This window comes from Alligator mississippiensis, chromosome 13 (assembly GCF_030867095.1).
Source record: "Alligator mississippiensis isolate rAllMis1 chromosome 13, rAllMis1, whole genome shotgun sequence".
NCBI lineage: Eukaryota > Metazoa > Chordata > Crocodylia > Alligatoridae > Alligator > Alligator mississippiensis.
In genome coordinates this window covers 19,802,812-19,819,590 of record NC_081836.1, presented here as the reverse complement: position 1 = coordinate 19,819,590, position 16,779 = coordinate 19,802,812, and the positions used below count along the sequence as shown (strand labels likewise).

Sequence of the window (16,779 nt, the reverse complement as noted above, 5' to 3'; positions counted from 1 at the left end):
GTTCCATGTTCCGGGGCCAGTGCTGGGAGATTCTTCTCTCCCTGCTGCCGGGGCACAGGGACATTGTCCCTGCCCAGGGTCAAGTGGCAGAACCTGCCCTGGTAGTAGGTAGCTCTTGGGGGCAGGGAACAATCTCCTGCACCCTGCTGCCTGGCTGACCAGGAGCACATTTGCTCCTGGTCAGGCATCTACATGTGCACTACTGCACAGTTACTAATCTTAAGTAAATTTGCTCCTTGATTTGCAGGTAGCAAATTAATTGGGATTAGAGCCAATTACTGTGCAGTAAGTGTCTACATGTGTAGATGCAGATGCTTACTGCACAGTAATTAGCTCTAATCTTATGTAGATGTGCTCAGTAACTCCGAAGAGAGGAGAAACAATCCCACAGAAAACCATACACCAAGTACTAGGCGAACACTCAAGCACCAATCAGACATCCAGAGTCAGTAACTCCCAGAAAAGCCTCCTCAAGGCACTCCCACTACTGAGCTGTTTATCTCACAATAACTCCCTCAACATAATCATATGTACCCACGTTTGTAAGACAGTTTGAGCTAGTTAGATAAGCAGCATTCTAGAAGGGCCAAGTGCTGCTGTGAGTAGAGAAATACCATTAGCAGGATGCCACACACCTAGCTAAGAGACCCAGGAGTCAGCATCACAGGCTGAATATCCACAAACGAAGCACACACAACTAGAGAATGCTTCTGAAATCTGTGCTGACCCTGTGTGCATGACATATGTACATTGGCAAACCTTTATCTTGAGCATGTCCCTACTCTACAACTTGCTGTCCTGACACTGGCAGGAGTTACATGGGTATCAAGGGGAGAAAAGACATTTGCATCTGGAAACTACACTGATTTTCATTCCAGTAAATGGAAGATGCTTCACAATAAACCACTGCAACCTTCATTTTCTAATTATAATGATTAGCTTCTAATCAACTGCCTCCAAGTGATGGCTTAGCCAGACCCAGCCACTGTGGGAGGCTGCAGGCCATTTCCTTTATGAAGCAGTGAAAGAAGAAGAAACCATTTTTTAAAAAGGTCTTTCTGGAGTATGTCAGTGAAATCAGTCCTATACATTCCCAGTCAGTTTGGCTCACTAATCACTTGCAAAATCTTGTGTTCTCTCTTTGAACTCATTTATTGCCTGACAAGGACTCATGATGTCAGAGTTACACCAGAAAAATAGAAGAGTGGTAAGAACTCAGCAAGGACATTTTAGGATGTTTGTACAGTGCTGCCTCATGTAACCAGGAGAGTGCAGAACACAGTGCAGAAGATATGGAGTGAGATAGGAGAGCAGGGATGACCAATCATGCCAGAAATGTCCTTTACAGACCATACAGTGAAATGCAGTCTGGTCTTGAGATTACACAGTGTGATTGATATCTATGTCAGATAAAGATGAGGCTCCAGTATTGAAAGGGCGATAACTTAGGTTTGTGCATACCACAGTAGCAAGAACAGAGAGCACAACCTAGCACTCAAAGCAGAGGGTAAGGGCTGCTGACATTTATGTAATGCAACATCAGTAGCAGGGGGGAATCCAGGTTTCACCCCCTTTTTAAAAAACCTTCCTCCTCAATAAACTCTTGTCTGTTTTTCTCAGGAGAAGGATGCACAGATGAATATGTTGACAGGGAGGTGGAAAGAAAAGGAAGGTGGGTGGTGCTGGAGAATGAATTGCAGCAGTGGTTTTCAAACTGTGTTCCAGAGAATCCTGGGGTTATGCAATATGTCATCAAGGGTTCAGCAAAGAGACTGGGGGTAATGGCAGAGCAGGCCAGGAGGTGGCACGCCACCATTGTTGGGCTAGGTCACCTGGCTCTGTGCCAGCTAACAGGATGGGGGAAGGGGTTCCATGGCAGAAGAAGTGATATGAAAGTGTTTCATACTTTAGAAAGTTTGAAAACCACTGAATTGCTAAGTAATTGCTCAGTGGCATGTAAGAGGCCTTGGACAAGTGACAGCAGCATCTATAGGGCCTTTATACACATACTTTTTGGTTCTGCAACACGCTGGAGACCCACCACTTCAGAACAGACTCGATCAAGCAAGTCTGCGCCGCACGCGAGCTGACGTGCACTAGACTGTGTTGTGTGCAGTTGTATAAGCAGCAAAATGTGCATCAGTGCACAGAAAATGGTGGTGGTGTGCTTTTGAACTAAAGACCCTTCTATGTATTTTAGTTGAAAAATGTGCCACTGCAGTTTTCTTGGTGCTGATGTGTATTTTGCCACATATACAACTGCAAGTGTTGCAGTGCTGGGCACTTTTCAAAGCACCCGGTGCTGTGGGCCTTACATGTGTAAAAATGCCCATAGAGATAAATGCCAGGGCAGAACTGATAACTGGTGCAAAAAAGCTCTGCTACACAATGGCGCCATCTGCTGTTTTCAACTCTCCGTCTTCAGTAAATCATTCTTGCCTTGCCATCCTGCACATTCTCACAGAAGGTTTTTCCAGCAATTACACCAACAGACAAAAAAGCATTAATATTGTTTGTCTGCTCCCTGCAGGTGATCCCCACACTATCCATATGCTGAATTACTCCCATAAGAGAAGCTCTAACATTTCCCCCTGTTGCTTGCAGTTACTGTTACTGGTTTTAAAGCCAGTTTCAGCAAACTGACATGTGGTTTTCCAGGAACCACTTGGATTTAGCATCAGAAGATGCATGTTCCCTGAGGGGCTGGAGCCAGAGACCTGCAAACTGAGCAAATGGTAGAGCGAGTCACATGCTGCATTCCATACAGACCTGCTTCCAGTCATCAGTACTCAAACCCTACGGGAATGTGGTTTCAGTGTCACCATTGAAACTTGACAGAGCCGTGTTGTCAGTCAGACATACTTAATTTTCCAGTTCTGATCAATAACACTTCTGAGGTGGGGCCGACCCTATTTATAAAACATGCAATTAATATTACATTCTAATATTATAAAAGCCTTAGTCTGTCTGTCTGCTGTTTATTTGCACTCTGATTGGTTGTCTGAAACAACCAGAGTGCTCCAAGAGCATTCTAGACAGGAGGCAGCAGCGGCAGCATGCTGCCATGACGGTGGAGATGGAGCTCCTTGGAGGCAGTGGCGTGGGGTGCTGGCAGAGGGGAATGGAGGGGACAGCAGGGCATGGGGTGCTGGTGATTCAGCGCCGACCTCCCCCCCCTCCCCCCCAATTCCCCCTCTCCAGCCTCGCTGCTGCCAGGCCCCGACAAAAGCTGGCAAGGAGACAGAGGCAGTGGGGGAGAAGCAGGAAGAGGAGTGGGGGCACAGTGACAGCATCCCACCGTCACTGCAGGGCCCTGAGAACAGCCGGGAGGGCAGGGGGTGTTGCACACAGCCAGACGCGCAGTGGCAGAAGCACTGTAGGGTGGAGTGGCAAGGGGTGAGGGGGCACATGGGGCTGGAGGCAGAGTGGTGGCAGTGTGGGCCAGTGGGTGGGAGCGCTCTCTCTCTGCCTGCTCCCGGCCCCCCCCCCCCCCCCAAATCCTCATTCTTGACGGGCAATTGCCGTGTGTGTGTGTGTGTGTGTGTGTGTTATATATAACACCAGCTAAATTCTCTTAAGATGCTTTTTACTTCCTGCTCCTATTCCCCAGTGAGAACATTGAGTTTTAGGAAGGCAAAAGGTCTTATTCAGACAACTGTCGGCTCTGGTTCTGACAGGGAGATTGCCACTGCCAGCACTTTTAGAAGCCAGCTCAAAGTTTGGCTGCTGGGGGGCTCCATTTCCCATGTAATTCTTGGCCATCACTGCAAAAATGAGAGCCTACCAGCTAAAACTAGCTGACTGGTGCATGGTCAATGCAGTGAACAGTCAAGGTTCCTATCAATATTAGGGGGAGGGGCTATTACTCCTGCTTATTTAGCAGCTAATATAAGCATCAAGGAAGCGCAATGGAAAGTAACTCACTGTATTTGCATAAACACCTGGCTAAGATCCATTTCAACACATAACTCTTTCTGTCCAATATTACATTTCTTTTGGATTGTGCAGACAGCTGGAGAATGATTGATCTCCATATGCTTGAAAATGGGGTTGGTTTGCTCTATCCCGGTTGTCACTACTATGGGAACCACTGTGCTGACACAGGAGCCCCCCATCCCACCAGCACAGCTATGGGGATTGCCCCATTTCTGCCAGCAGAGATGAAAGAAGTCCCCTTCTGGAACAGCTATGGGAGCTGCCTCACTTCTGCCAACATGAGTACACCATGATTGTCACACCTGCACAAGCAAAAAAACCCAACAGAGATGGCCTGGTGCCACAGGAATCTCTCCTCCCAAGCAGCAGTATGGGAATGGGGTAAAGGTAGCCTGAGAAGTCTCCTGTCATCCCTTGTGTTCTTGCTGTTTTACCTTAATAATCGGCTACTAAGTGCAGGGTCACCCATGCAGCTGGGATTATTATAACTGAACAGCACCAATACTTTGAGCAATACAGCCTCCTTCCTTCCATGTTTCTTGGGCCCCTTCCAGCAGTGCACTCCAGAATCTCTGGTTTGGCAGTCTCTGGGGCCACTCCCTAAACCAATCCAAATATCAGAAACACAATCACAAAAGGAATCTTTGATCTTTTCTTAGTGCATTAAACTTCAAAGAACTTGAAATACATGCTTGAATATTAATGCCAAAAAACAACACTCCTCTCACACACATCTGTGCATATACACACACAGTACCATCATTCAGTATTACAGAGCTGAAAACCAGTTCTAGTTCTATTGACTAGCCAATTGATAATGCTCACTAAATAGGCTGAAAGACATGCCTTGTCTAGAATAAAAACTGAAAGCAATGGTGGGGAACAAAAGTTGGCCAGAGCCTCAAATGAGGCTAAAGATGGAGAGACTCAAATGAGAGGAGGGGTCCAAGGTACAGTGTGGAGAGAGTGCTAAATGGCACATTAGTGATCTTCTTCTGTGTGCCATGGAAGTACATGTGGGGTCCAGGCCTCAGTGCAACACCCAAACAATAAACACTTGCAGAACAACCCTGCCTTCACACCACCACCGTTGTTCACTGCTTTCTCAAGCTGTGAGACCTGCAACACAATCACTGGAATACTGAGCTTAGTCTCTGTGGGGCTGTGTTAATACGGCACCCCTGGCCTGAGTTGCATCCCCAGACTCCTTGTGTATGATGAGTGCTTTTGAGTCCTTCCCAGTGACCTTCAGATAACAGTTGGGGAGAAACAGCCTGGGATTATGAAAACACATGGCAGCTGCTTTCATGAGCAGTTAACCTAAGCAAAAGGAAGGGAAAACAGTTATAAGTAGAGCTGGCCAAAAGCAACAACAGAAAGATTTTGAAAAAGAAAGAAATTGAAATTCATAGAATCATAGAAAGTTAAGGTTGGAAGGGACCTCAGTAGGTCATCTAGTCCAACCCCCTGCTCAAAGCAGGATCAGCCCCAACTAGATCATCCCAGCCACACTTTGTCTAGCCAGGTTCTGAAAACCCCTAAGGATGGAGCTTTCACCACCTCTCTGGTAATGTGTTCCAATGTTTTACTGCCCTCCTAGTGAGAAAATTCTTCCTAATACCTAACCTAAACTTCCCTTGCTGCAACTTGAGACCATTGCTCCTTGTGCAGTTGTTTCCATTTTTCAGGACTTGCAATGGAGCAATTCTTTGTGAGATGTTCCAAGGGCTCCAGGCCTCCTACTGTATTAAAGAAACAGAACTGCTAGGTGCCCATTTAAGTGAGCTAATTTAACTGCAGAAACATTTCCTATTCTATTAATAAAAAAATCTGTTCATCTGGATCAAGTATGAGGACAACATTCTTCCCCCCTTCATTCTCCCAAGCAAGCAAATTAGCTATACATTATCTCTTGCAAAATGCTATCCCCACCCTTTTGGGGTGAGAGTGATAGAGGCTTTCATTATTAATTCCTCTATGGTTGCAGTCAGAAATGCTAAAATTAATACATGTTGCAGGATTATGATTCTTTTCCATATTTTAAAAAAATCCAATTATATTAAGATACCAGAAGCAAATATGACTCTACTCATTAGGGGGACTTTTATCTTAATGAGTACAGCTGCTAAAATTACTCTTTAATTCTGACTGTATTATTTTGCTGCCTTGTTCTTTATCAGACAACATTAATTTCACCATATGACAATAAGTGACCAATGCTGATGCGAACAATCTGAATTAGAAGAGGAAAGAAAACACATGCTTTCTTAATAGGTATGCTTCTCAGAGATGAACCTAATGAATCGAGTTGGATGTGAGCTTCTGACGCAGACAGAGTGAATTAGGAAGCAATCACTGTCAGTTAGGGTGACATTTTCTGTCTCTCAGCACAGAAACAGTTAATGCTGTGTGTGCAAGTTTGCAAGAAACAAGTATCCCTAAATACATTTTAATGAGTTCCTGGAGAGGAAGGGAACAGCAGTCTAACATCAAGAGGCAGCAAGGGCTGAACTCATCTTTGTGCCTCAGTAGGGAGTTTCTGCAATTCATTATTACTCTATGCCTTGTCTTTCTTCTGAAGGGAAAACAAAATAAAACAAACCCCCTGAACATCAGAACAGAAATTAGTATTCCCTTACAGGCACAAGTTTTTCTCATGCACTTCTTTAAACTCCCAAACTAAGCATGACAGAGAGGTCCAGATTGAATTCCCCAGTCATTTCACCAGCTTCTCCCACTCTTAAGCAAGGAGAAAGAGAAAGAGAATCTTGGGGACTGAAAATCATCATTGCACTGGGGCCTAATTCATAACAGCTGCACACAAGCTGGAAGGCAAGACCTTTCTAAGCAAAGGAAGAAAGCAGGAGATAAGATGTACCCATAACTAAAAGGATTAATGGGTATTTCAAAGGGGAAGGATCAAGTTATAAATATATGGTCCAATTCAAAGAAGCAGATGATTACATAACACATGAATACACATCCATACTTTACCATGTGTATCTGTGATAATATAAAGGTTTTCTTGGCCATATTACTCACAAGCAGCAAAAGCTCAGGTAAAATATATAGAACATACCAAATTCTTGAATTCAAAGTGGATTAGTTAAGTCACTAAACCTCTGTGTTGGTGCCCTTGTTTACAATAACATAGTTTATCTTAATTTCAAAATGAACTAAACTAAACCAGGTCAAATTAAAGCTTTAGCTCTGAATAAGAGGACTACAACAGAGTTTAATGTGGTTTACTTAGTTCACTTACAAGTTAATTTGGATTAACTGTTCCGAATGTCCCTATATAGACAAGCCTTTAGTATTGTTTCAGTTTCCTAAGTTGCCTCAGTTACCAAATATAAGCACATGTGTGACAGAAATATTAGAACAACCATTTAGAAAACCTCCAGAGAAATTACCTAGGATAGCTTTTCTATAAATAAAGTGTAATGATTTTAAGAGCTGATAACTTTTGAACCAAACTAAATCCAAATTTTCTTCATTATTGCAAGGTATGGGTGCTAGTCCTCCAGTGGGCTAAAACAGATGCTTCCAACAGAGATAGTTTCCAAAATATTAGACCTTAAAACTGTCGCTGCCCTAGGATTCAGTATTGAAAGTATCATTTTCAATCCCTGATATACACTTGTGAGGAAGAAGAATGTTTTCAGAGCAATCTTTTAAAAATGCAGACATCTCCATGCTGCTCAGAAATTCAAAATGTCAGAAGCAACTCCCATGGAGACAGATTGGAGAGGCAAATGGTTGGAGTTGGTCACACAGAATTTATATCAGACATGTCCCTGCTATATGTACCTGGTGCAGGGACACATATGTGCATCACCTGCCTTTAGCATTTGTGTCCTATCTTGCTATGGCAAATACCTCCCTACAGCTTGTATCTGCCTAGCTGGACCCTTAGGCTTGGGAGTGAGGTGTGGGAGGGCAATCAGGAAGGAGGGTTACTGTCCACAGTGGAGGACTGTATTGCAGTGTTTCATCACCAGACTCCACACTAGTCATGCAAGGCTGTGTTCTGAGACCCTCAGTCACACTACCAGCATCACATCCCACAACCTGTCACACTGACTTCACTGGGGCTTTCTGTAGAGAGAGGGGATCAAATTCTAACCCCACTCCTCCCATGTTCCCTGTTCTCTTTCTCAGTCACTCACCTTTCACTCCCTTATGCCTGCTCTCTTTTTTGTAACTCTTAGCTTTTCTCTGCACCGCTTCTTGCAGAAAGCTCTAGCAGCATGTCCTGATGAGCGCGCTCATGTGGCTTGCAGCACCTCAGACCCATTTGAGGTGCTGCAAACCACACATGGTGCACATGTACCCATTTGCCATGCTGCTAATTAGCAGCATGGAGAGTTGTTTGAGATCCTAGTGTAAAAAAAAAAGTCACTTAAAAACTGGTGCAGGGCACGTGGCAGCAGCATATACCTTCAGAAAGGGAGACTGGCCAGCCAGAGCCACACTGGCTGCTGGCCAGGCTCCAAGTGGCTGGTTCTGCACTGCTGCTGCCCCTGGAGACCCTCAGGACCCCAGGTAAGGCTCCCCTACCCAACCTGGGGTACATTTCCATGCACTGGAGCATGTGTGAAGAGCCATGTCCAGGGACAAATAGCAGCGGCACAAATATGAGCACTCATCTGGACATGCCCTGGGAGCCTAGAAACAACCTGTCTGTCTAGCAGCAATTTCTCTGCTCCTGCTTTTGCCCAAGGACTCCCATCTAGGAAGGAGAGGAAGAAGGGTGTACCACTCCCCTAATCCAGAAAGGAAAGGGCAGAGGGAGGGCAGCTGTTGGAAGAGGAGGGGACCGTGGTTCCCTGTTGCTGTGAGAACCCTCCATAGTGGGCACATCTATGCATACAATTAATGCTATTTGGGTTTACTGCACAGTAAACCAACCCTGAGCAGGCATTTACACATGCAGCCTTTTGGGAGCAGATTTGCTGCTTATGGAAGTAGCTGCTCCAGGCCTATTCCTGCCCTGCTCTGCTCCCATGCAGCAGCCAGGGGGAGCTGGAGGCTCCAGCCACAGCTGCCCAGGTGCCAGGGACACTCTTTAAAAGGCAGCCCCATGTGATGCTCCTTGGCCACCTGCTTTTCTGGCCTGGAGCAGTCTACAGCATGTTGGTGCAGCCCCCTGCACAACACTGTCTGCACAGCCTGTGCCCAACAGGCAATGGTGGCTCCATTGTGCCTCAGGCTTCTGTTTGCTGCTGCACTTGCTAAATTTCACCACTGCAGTGACTGCCACCTGGCCCAGATCAGTCTTGACCCTGCCTGGCCCCCCGTGCCTCGTGGCTGCAAGACCAGGCTCACTGTTCCACTTGTGGCCCCCTGCCTCTGGACAGATGCCGACTAGCCCTTGGGCTGCCACCTGGGCCCTGGCAGGGACTCTAATGACGTACACATGGATGCAACCATGGGTGCCGTCCAGGAGCTTCTAAGCTCTACTCCCACCACCTGCAGGCCCACCCTGCCAGCCAGGACTGGTGACTCCACATCGTCCAGTGCACTTGGGATGATGAGCAGTGACTGGACTCCTTTCAGATGGCCTGGGACACATTCCAGGAGCTCCTCAACCAGCTGTGCATAGAACTGGAGCAGCAGCCTACCACCATGCAGCTGCCCCTCCCCGCATAAATCCAGCGGCCATTGCCCTCCTCAAGCTGGCCACACTTGCCAGCCTGTGCTACTTTGGCCACTTCTTCAGGGTAGGCAAGGTGACCACCGGGGGGGGGGGGGGGGGGGCTGTCCTGGAAGTTCGGAAGCCAAGGAGTGCCCAACCCACTATGCCCTGTGGCTGTTGATCACCATGGTGCCTCAGGCACACCTGACAACCTGGTGTAGGACCCTGAGCTTTGATGGCACCCTGGGCAAGCCCACACTTCCCCACAACCGCCACCTGAGTCCCTGCCCCCTGCAGCTGAGGACAAAATTGTGGCAGTCACTGATGAGATTCTCCATGTGTGAGAAGCTCTTGGCTGCCTAGCTGGGAGGGTGCTGGGTGCTCAATAAAGTTCTGCACTGCCTCCTTCCTCCCTGCATGCTGGGGGGGTGGGGGGGAGGTTATTCCGGGGGGCAGAAGAGAGCTCAGCCAGGCAGAGTAGGGCAGGGCAAGGAGTGGGGGCAGGTAAGGGTGGGAGAAGAGGTCAGGAGGGCCCTCTCTCCCATGAGGGGCCCCAGTCTCCAGGTGTGTAGCCCAGTGGTGGGCAGGGGAGCTGGCCCAGACCTGGTTGACCACATCACTGTCTTTCCCCCTCCCCCCCCAGCCCTCCTCCCAGTGCGGAGCATACTAGATGGGCATAGAAAATGCTGAACTGATACATGTCAGAATGCTAGGAGGTTTTGAGTGGAATCCCATAGGGGTATGTCCTGGGCCCAGTGCTGTTCAATGTGTTTATTAAAGATTTGGATGGTGGCATAGATCTTCTTGAACAAGTCTGTAAATGACACAAAACTGGGAAGGACTGCGGACATGTTAGAGGATGCGTGGGCAATTTAGAAGGATCTCAACAAACTGGAAAGCTGAGCTGAAGCTAATAGGATGAAGTTCAATGCTGACAAATATAAGGTACTATACCTTGGAAAACATAATAAAAAATACAAATGTAAAATGGGTGATACCTGGCTGGATGGCAGGACTACGGAGAAAGATCTGGAAGTTGTAGTAGATAACAGACTCAGTGTGAGTCTGCAGTGTGATGTAGCCACACAAAAGGGGAATGTGGTTTTGGGATGCAGATTAAGGCAGCAAGGGGCAACAACTCCTGCCTGGAAAAGTCTCAAGCTGCAGGGCATGGGAGAAGCAGTCCTCAGCTCTGGGGGCATCTCTGAACTCAGGGGGTGGGGGGGAGCTCTCATGTGGGGCTCCAGGGGGTGGGGAGGGGAGCTGTCACAGCTCCGTTATGGCTGGAAGCTGCCACAACAGCTCCTCCCTGTCCCCTGCATTTTGGGGCTAACCCTGAGTTCCACACATCTGGGAGCTACCATTACAGCTCCCCCTGCTCTCCAGAGATTGGGGTTAATCCCATACACACCATTTCTGCTACTTGTGTCAGTGTTTTTGAGGGGTTTTTTTTAAAGCCTTCCTCAAGGGCATTGGGTATTGGTTGCAGCCAAAGCTGGAAATTTTGATTGGAGCATGCCAGTACTTCTGCTGGGACTTCAAACCTGAGGTTTCTGGCAAAAGGGTCATGCTCTTCTGCTCAGGGTCAGACCAATCATCATATTTGGGGTCAGAAAGGAATTTTATCCCATGGTCAGGTTGGTATGCACTGTGGGAGTTTTGGCCTTCCCCTGTAGTGGGGGGCATGGCACTCTAGCTGGGATCTCTTGAGCATATATTGTAACCAAAAGCCTAGGACTCTCTGTTCCTTTAACAGGAAAAGCAGCCCAGCCAGGGAGCTGCAGGCTAGGAAGGTGGCAGCAGTTGCTGGTTGCTGAAGCAACAGGGCTAATGAGGCAATTAGCAGCCAGCCCAGGCAGTCACCTGACCCGATGCAGGCAGGGCCCTGGTAGCATATAAGCCCATGCCTGGGGCTGGCAGAGGAGGCTTTCCCTGGTTGCCACAGGGGAAGGAGCTCCTGCCCAGGGGGAGCCACTGAGGGATGTTGGACTGCCTGTAGGAACGCTGAGGCTCAGGGAGCTCACAAGAGCTTATGCTGAGAGGCGCACTGGCACAAGGGAAGAAAGAAGGTTTGCCCTCAGACAGCTATTACTTTGTTATTATTATGTTATAGCCCAGGAGCTTATGTTATGTTGCTGTTTTGACTGCTGGTTTGGGATGAGGCTGGAAGCAGAGGTAAGAAGGCCTCAATAGTGCCCAGGGGGCACTTGACTGTCTTGAGCCTGCTGGGGGCAGGCTCAAGCACACAGGGGCCAGGGGCCCAACAGACATGAGCCAGGGGCCCAGTGACTAGAACAGACAAATAAAGCTAGTGGCTCAAAGACAGGTCTGATTCAGTGGGTCTAGGCTAGAAGGCAGAGTGAGATTAAAGGGGCAGAGGCCAAAGAGGCTGAAGCCCCAACAGAGGAAATGATACACTGGTAACACCTGCGAAGCATGGGGTGTGGTAAAGGGGAGGATTTGGAGTCATGCAATTAGCCCTTAAGGCTTTGGATGCCTTGCTGGGCACAGTTGACTAAAGAGGCCCAGCCAGGGGCCTGGGAGCAGTAGGACTGGGGCCTAACAAAGGCCTTGGGCAGCCTCCCTATTAATTTATATTTCCATCAGGGCATGGCAGGCGAGAAAGGAGGGGACCCTAGGGGTGGCAGGGCCTGGTTATGGAGCCACCAAGGGGTGTTATTTAAATACTAAATGACTGCACAGTCTGCTGCTTATGTAGACACAGCCAAGCAGAAGTGGCTAAAGTGCACTGATATGGTGATATGGACAGTTTAATGACTGGCTCAGCATATGCCATATCTTTTATGTGCCTCTTATTTTTCTAAGCATCTGCAATAACCTTTTCAAGTTTTACCAGCAATGCCAGAGACAGGTTTGCCATTGTCTGTAACTTAAGAAGCTTATTTGTTCTCCTTCCCACCTTCTTTCCTACTGACCAGCTTTGCATTTCACACCCCTAAAGGTGTCAGGTTATACTACATTTGCTACTCAATCAAAAACTGTATTTCTGCTCTATGAGCCAGCTAAGAAAATCACACTTCACAAAAATTATTGACTGTTTTCAAGTGAAAAATACTGGAAGCCATTCTTTGGAGTGTTGTGGAAATTGGTTCATTATTTGCACAGCTCTCTTTGATGGACACTCTACATGATTTATTTTACTTTTTGTAGAGTAATCTGGCCTTGCATTGTGCACCACAATTTAACAAGGATGAAGGAATCCACTCATGTGGCATTATCATCATCATCTTGAATCAGAAGCCAAATTTATGAAATCTTCAAGAAGACCTGTAACTTGAGTATGCAATTGTCAAGCCATTTGTCTCAGGAAAAAAAATAATAAGCCTTACTAGGACAGCATGTGCATCTAGACTGCAGGAAATGTAGCACCCAAGCATACAGGACGGTTCTGCACATACATGTCCACTGCATCTCTGCTGTCTGGAAACAGGCCCCCAGCTACCCACTCTACATTCCAGGTTCTACCCCAGGGAATATAATTCACCTCTGCATACACAGCCAGTAGAATTCATCTCTGCACACAGGGCCACTGGAGACCTCTCCCTTAGTTAAAGTCCACTGATACCCCTTTACATGATACACAGCCCTCAAACTGGCTTTAACAAAGGAGAAAATTGCACACAATGAAAGACAAAATTAGGAAGTATAATTTTCTGGAATCAAGGGGGAAGGAAGACAGATGCAAACAGATGGTTTTCCTCCAGTGTAGCTCAGGAAGACAGCTGGAACCAGTTGCCAAGAAAGTAAAGGAGACACCACACCATTAAAGTGCTGCCTCTGCCTAGGATGAGAAGTCCCTTTGTCAGGCTTTGGGAAAAGTGTAGATGGTACAAGATGGTAAAAAGTCCCCATAGGTAGGGAATAAACTTCATTTTTGCACAGAGGGAGCTGAAGATGAAAGGCTGTCCCTCTGGATCCATGAGAGTGTCTTTGTGAGCTGTGTTAAGTAGCTCCTTGATGTGTTGATCAGGTAGAATTCTTTCCCTGAAGGTGTCAGAGTGGGAAAAGTGTAGGTGCCATCTACACTTTTCTCAGAGCCTGGCGAAGGGACTTTGATTCCAAAAGCTTGCAGAAAAGGACAATTTTCTTGCCATTTTCCAGTTGGCCTAATAAAAAATGTCATTTTGGAACTAAGAGTTCTAGGTTTTTTTATGTCTTTTTGTCTCAGACCAACACAGCTACCAAGTACACCCCACATCCCAACGGTACACACTGGCCAGAGTAGAACCCTCACCTTTGGTCTTCAAAGCCTGCAATTCATGCCTGACCAACTGCAAGTTATGCCTGATCAACCTGATTGCCTTCTGTGATGAGATGACTGGCTCTTTGGATGCAGGAAGAGCAGCAGATGTGATATACCTTGATTATAGCAAGGCTTTTGACATGGTCTCCCACAACATTCTTGCAAGCAAGCTAAGGAAGTATGGGTTAGATGAATGGACTGCAAAGTGAATAGAAAGCTGGCTGGTTCATCAGGCTCAGAGGGTAGTAGTCAACAGCTTGATGTCTAGTTGCCAACCAATGTCAAGTGGAGTGTCGCAGGGGTTTGTTCTGGGGCCAGTTTTGTGTGATATCTTCATCAGTGACCTGGAAGATGAAATGGAGCACACCCTCAGCAAGTGTGCAAATGACAGCAAGCTGGGGGAGTAGTAAATACACAGGATGTTAGGACTAGGATTCAGAAAGACCTCAATGAATTGGAAGATTGGACCAAAAGAAATCTCATGAGGTTTAATAAGGACAAGTGCAATGTCCTGCACTTAGGAAAGAACAGTCCCATGCAGCAGCATATGCTGGGGCCTGATTGGTTAAGCAGCAGCTCTACAGAAAAGAACATGGGGATTACAGTGGCCAATAAGATGAACGTGAGTCAACAATGTGCCCTTGGTGGGAAGAAGGGTAACAGCATATTGGGCTGCATTAGTAGGAGTGTTGCCAGAAAATCAAGGGAAGCGATTATTCCTCTCTATTTGGCACTGGTGAGGCCATATCTGGAGTACTGTTTCCAGTTTTGAGCCCCCCACTCCAGAAAGGATGCAGACAAATTGGAGAGAGTCTAGCAGAGGGTAACAAAAATGGTTAAGGGGCTGGCACACATGACTTATGAGATGAGGATACTGGGCTTATTTAGTTTGGAAAAGAGAAGACTGAGGGGAGAGGGGATGTTAATAGCAACCTTCAACTACTTGAAGGGTGGTTCCAAAGAGCATAGAGCTAGACTGTTCACACTGGTGGCATATGACAGAACAAGGAGCAACAGTCTCAAGTTTCAGCAAGGAAAGTTTAAGTTAGCAATTAGGGAGAACTTTCTCACTAGGAGGGTAATAAAGCACTGGAACAGGTTACCCAGAGAGGTTGTGGAATCTCCATCCTTGGAGGTTTTAAAGACCCAGCTAGACAAAGCTTTGGCTGCCATGATCTAGTTGGGGATGGTCCTGCTTTAAGCAGGGGATTGGACTACATGACCTCCTGAGGTTCCTTCCAACCCTAATTTTGGAGCAAAGCAGCCCTGAAAGGAAGACTGCACAGGGGGGCTACTTAGCAAACTAAGTTGTGCGGTATCACTGTCTCAAACATACTGCAAGTAACAAGGAGAGGGCAGGCTGGGCTCATGTTTTAGATGTCCAATCTGCCTTTGTTAGCAAGTAACCAATTTGCTTTGCCTTAAAAAACAGTAAAGGAAAGAATTATGATATAGATTGGAAAACAGAATAATAAGTGAAAGAAAAATAGGCAATTACTAATTTATAGATTCATAGATTGTTAGGGGCTGGAAAGGAGCTTGCAGATCATTGGGTCCAGCCCCCGCCCCCCCTCCCCTCTAGGCAGGAAGGCACCTGGGGTCAAGTGACCCCAGCAAGGTAATTGCCCAGTCTCCTCTTGAAAACCTCCATGGTAGGTGACTGCACCACCTCTGGAGGGAGTTTATTCCACAGTCTGGACACCCTGACTGTGAAGGAGTTTTTCCTGGTATTAAGCCTAAAGCCATCTTCTAGGAGTTTGTATCCATTAGTCCTGGTCTTTCCCAGGGGTGCCCTAGTGAACAGTTGTTCACCAAGCTTCTGATGCACTCCTCTGATATAGCGGTAAGCTGCTATCAAGTCCCCTCTCATACTTCTCTTCCTTAGGCTAAAGAGGCCCAGGTGCCTCAGCCTTTCCTTGTATGGCTTCCCTTGCAAGTCCATGATCATACAGGTGGCTCTTTCCTGGATCCTCTCAAGTTTTTCTACATCCTTACTGAAGTGCGGTGCCCAGAAGTGGACACAGTACTTCAACTGCGGTCTCACCAGTGCTGAGTACAGCAGGAGTATCACTTCCTTAGTTTTACATGAGATGCATTGGTTGATGCATGCCAGCATGTTATTTGCCCTGCTGGCCACCGCATCGCACTGATGGCTCATATTCATGTGATGATCAATCATTACCCCTACTTCCCTTTCAGCCGTGGTACAAGTTAAGCTGTCACCACCGAGCCTGTATGCATGTTGAGGGTTGTTTGCCCTGAGATGGAGCACCTAACACTTGGAAGTGTTATACTTCATCTGGTTCTGGTCTGCCCAACTCTCAAGCCTGTCCAGATCCACCTGTATCTGCAACCTATCTTCTGGCGTGACCACAATGCCCCATAATTTGGCATCATCCATGAACTTGGCCAGCAAGCTTTTTACTCCCCCATCCAAATCATTGATAAAGATGTTGAAAAGCACTGGTCCAAGCACGGACTCCTGAGGGACACCACTGGCCACTTCACACCAGGACGACACAGATCCGTTCATGAGAACTCTCTGGGTCTTACCTTGTAGCCAGTTTCCCATCCACTGACCTGTCGAGCAGCTGAGCCCACCAATCTTCCAGTTTTCCCACAAGGTTATTGTGGGATACTAGATCAAAAGCCTTTTGGAAGTCTAGATATATAATATGTACCTCGTCTCCCATGTCCAGGTGGTGAGAGACCGCATCGTAGAAGGAGATGTGATTAGTAAAACAAGACCTACCTACGACAAAGGCATGCTGGCTGTCATTCAGAATCTTACCTTCCATGAGTGTATTGCACATAGATTCTTTAATGAGCTTTCCAGGATTTTCCCTGGGATAGAGTTTAGGCTGACTGGCCTATAGTTGCCTGGGTCCTCCCTCTTTCCCTTCTTGAAGATGGGCACGATGTTGGCCCTCTTCCAATCCTC

General features: G+C 47.1%; 1 protein-coding gene across 1 annotated transcript in view; it reads right to left on the bottom strand.

The window, feature by feature from the left end:
- The window catches only part of CAMTA1 (calmodulin binding transcription activator 1), a 1,290,304-nt gene that overhangs the window by 264,642 nt on the left and 1,008,883 nt on the right, over positions 1 to 16,779 (bottom strand). The window lies entirely within an intron of this gene.